The 3,470-nt window shown below is 51.3% G+C and overlaps 1 protein-coding gene across 1 annotated transcript in view; it reads left to right on the top strand.

Annotated features, from left to right (window-relative positions):
* Nucleotides 1-3,470, top strand: part of CACNA1E (calcium voltage-gated channel subunit alpha1 E) — a 435,061-nt gene that overhangs the window by 86,498 nt on the left and 345,093 nt on the right. The gene's annotated exons all lie outside the window — the stretch shown is intronic.

Below are 3,470 nucleotides of genomic sequence, written 5' to 3'. Positions count from 1 at the left end.
ACAAAAGGCACATTGTTTTGGGGGGGGGGGGGAACAGTCCACATTTACAGAACTCTTTAATACATACCATGATTAACTATTTTTTAAATTATAGATGCTTTGGATAATTAAAAATTATCTTATTCAATGAACAGCATATTTTTTCACACAAAGAGTTATTTTTTAAAATATATTTTTTATTGATTTCAAAGGGGGAGGGAAAGGGAGAGACAGAAACATCAATGATGAAAGAGAATCACTGATTGGCTGCCTCCTGCACACCCCCTACTGGGGATCGAGTCCACAACCAGGGTTTGTGCCCTTGACCGGAATCGAACATGGGACCCTTCAGTCTGCAGGCTGACACTCTATCCACTGAGCCAAACCCGCTAGGGCAAGGCTGCTTTTTAAAATAAGCAATGTAGGTGACTCTGAGGTGCACTCAAGAACCACAGCCGTAGGAGGTCACAGCACATGAAAAGCCAGCCCCACTTTTACGCCTCCTTTGTGGTGGGGCAGCAAGCTGGCTCCGGTAAGAACAATCCCCACATGGCATTCATTTCTGCACAGGAGTATTTCCTCTCTGAGCAGGAAGCCCATGTACTATGCCAGCTCTCTTCTCCAGACAATCACTGGTAGATAGGAACTCAGCATGGGATCTTAGCTGTGTAGTATCCTGTCTCAAAAATTGCTCCCCTCTTGTGGTTTTTCATCTTTCCCAGTTGGAAATGGGGACCCTCTGCCTTCTTCCTGCCCAGGGCAGACAGGGCAACAGATTGCTCAGGATGTAGCTCAGGGGACACTTGTGTGCCCACCACTCATCTGCGAGTGACCACCAGTGCCATTTCCGCCCACTGCCTCCCAGCCCAGGCCTCCTGATGAACAGTGGAGACACCTTCCTCCTCGCTGGACCGAAAACTTTCAGAGTCTGAAGACAGTACATTCACAGGGGCATAAACTTCGTTGACTCCCTTGTGTATCGATTTCTCATAAGGTGGCTAGAGGATGTACATGTTCTGGAGGAATCAGAAAGTGAGCATTGAAGGGTAGGAGTGGGGTTGGCATGTACCCAGAGAGAGAGAGGCAAATGCATGTCCTGGACATGGCGGACTCACCTACTGGGCCTGAGAGGCACAGACTGGCAAGGGGACACATAGGCCGTTATTTCTTAAGCCACCCAAACGGGGTGAAGGAAAATGAAAGTTTTTGAGTGGATATCAAAGGAAATGTGGCTCAAAGATGGAAAATCATCCTTTGTGGGAGAATGAGAGAGGAGAAGATGTAGAGCAGGAGGGACTCTCACTACTGGCTTACGTGCCTTTGGCCGCAGGGTGCTAGGGATTGGCTGGTGGAGGAGAGCCCTTCCCTGTTACCCCAGGAGCCCGACAAGCATGGGAAGAGTTGATGGGGCTGCTGCATTGCTATTGTGTCACTAGGCCCTTTTCCTGCTCAGGGCCCCATCATTTAAAGTGCCATCCCCTGCTCATTAGCCAAATATAGCAAAAAAGAATGAGGAGAGAGGTGGGTGGAAAGTGAGAGTTAGGGGAGAAAGACAGGTGCCCTTGGGGCTTTCGTGAGCGCCTGGGCCAGTATCTCAAAGCAGCAGGGCTTGCTTTCCTTGGGGTAGGGACTGGGGGTGGGGCCACAGCAACCACTCTGCCCTCAGCAAGCTCCTCACGTGATGTGGTGTGGGCACCCAGACTCTGTTTTGTGGGTCTCCATGCCCTCCTTTTCCTGGTGCTCTGTAGAACCTGCTCCGCTGGGCACAGATGGTGGGACCAGCGATGGAGCCCAAGAGACGCAGTTGGAAGTGAGAAGTATACATGAGTTCATAAATAAAGTTCTATCAGAACACAGTCCCACACGTTCATGTACGTACTGTCTGGTCGCTTTCATGCTACAACAGCAGAATTCGAGTAGTTGCAACAGAAATGGCATGGCCTGTAAAGTCTCAGATATTTACTATCTGGTCCTTCATGGAAAGACTTTGATGTCCTCTAGGTCTCTAGGTCTCTCGTTGGCATTTAAATGCTTAGCCTTGAAGTGACTCACATCACTCTACTCCCAACTTAGGGGCCAGAATGGTCACGTGACCTTACCCTTCCATCCTGGGCCAGTAAGTACATCCTACTATGTGCCAGGAGGTGGGTAACCAGAATATTTGGTACTAATGATCACCACAACAGCCTAGTATGTGTTGGACTCAGTACCGGGTGCTGAATATAGAAAGATAAGACCAAATCCCTGATCTCAAGGAACTCAAGGAATGCTAGGATTTCGGGGCCGGCGGTGGGGATAGGCTAAGTGTAGATTCACGTGTCCTTCCCTGGAATACCTAGCTCTGTCTTGTCTAATTGCCTGAGACAGTAGTTGCTCTCTCAGCTACATGATCGCCAGACCTGGGGACTGGCCGGCCTGGCAGGCGGTAGGGGCAACAGATTTCCCTGATGAGCATTTATATCAATAATAGAAGGGTTGTTTAACAGGAATTCTTAAAGGAAAGATGAGATAATTTCATGTTTTGATATTCATAAAATTGATTCCGTTGAAATGGGAGCTCTGCCGTGCATATTATTGCTGCTATAATTTTGGCAAAGATGTAATTCAAATTGGCACAGTGTCTGGGAAGGGGGATCCAAGAAGGAAAGAGAGGGTGCGATGGGCCAGGAGGCAGAGGCACGGGGCCAGGTCCCGGGAGCCTGGTGAGAGCCGGGATGGTGGCCTGGGTGGCCCGGGTGCCTTGGCCGTGGAGGGCCAGGAGGGAGAGGAGGCCGCTCGAGTTTCTGGTGGTGCTAAAGCTTGGGAGGGAGTGGGAGCCACCCAGGGAGGGCTGCGTGCATGTGTGTGGTGGGGGAGAGACATTTAAACATCGTGGGAATGAAGGATAAATTTAAAATCCATCAAGCGCAGTTGAGACAGAATGACAACGTGAGGAGCATGAATCACTCTTTCTAGGGACCCGCCCAACTGTTTGCAGGATTCCTAATGTATATGCTCCTGCATTCCTGCTCCCCACCGAGCTCACGCGGGACCCTCTCCTTCTCCTTCTCCCCTTGCTCACTTGGCCCAGCCCTGGTGGCCGAGTATGTAGTGCTGACCAGCACGTCCCCATGGAGGAGGAAGTGTCACCAGGGGAGGCAGGGTCAGGGGCTGGAGGACAGCATTCGGGGAGGGCCCCTCCCCTCCCCAGTGCAGAGTGGGTGCTCACGAAGCACTGGGTGAGTGAGCTGGACGCCAGGGCTTCTCCGAGTGTGGAGAGGACAGGGCACTTCTTAGAGGCAAGGGCACGTGTGTGCCGTGTGTGGTCACGGAGCCTGGTTTGGAATGTGGGTGGGGAAAAGGCTGGGAATTGAGGTGTTGGGCTCTGGGCATGGAGGGAGACAGTAAGCAGGTATCTTTGGAACTTGGCAAGTTCAGGGCCTCTCAAGCCGGAAGGACTGTCCCCGACCTCAGGCTTGCTGTGGGAATTGTTTCCAAATCCTACATCCTCA

The sequence above is a fragment of the Myotis davidii genome, unplaced genomic scaffold (genome assembly GCF_000327345.1).
Source record: "Myotis davidii unplaced genomic scaffold, ASM32734v1 scaffold591, whole genome shotgun sequence".
Classification (NCBI taxonomy): domain Eukaryota; kingdom Metazoa; phylum Chordata; class Mammalia; order Chiroptera; family Vespertilionidae; genus Myotis; species Myotis davidii.
This window is presented reverse-complemented; position numbering and strand designations above follow the sequence as displayed.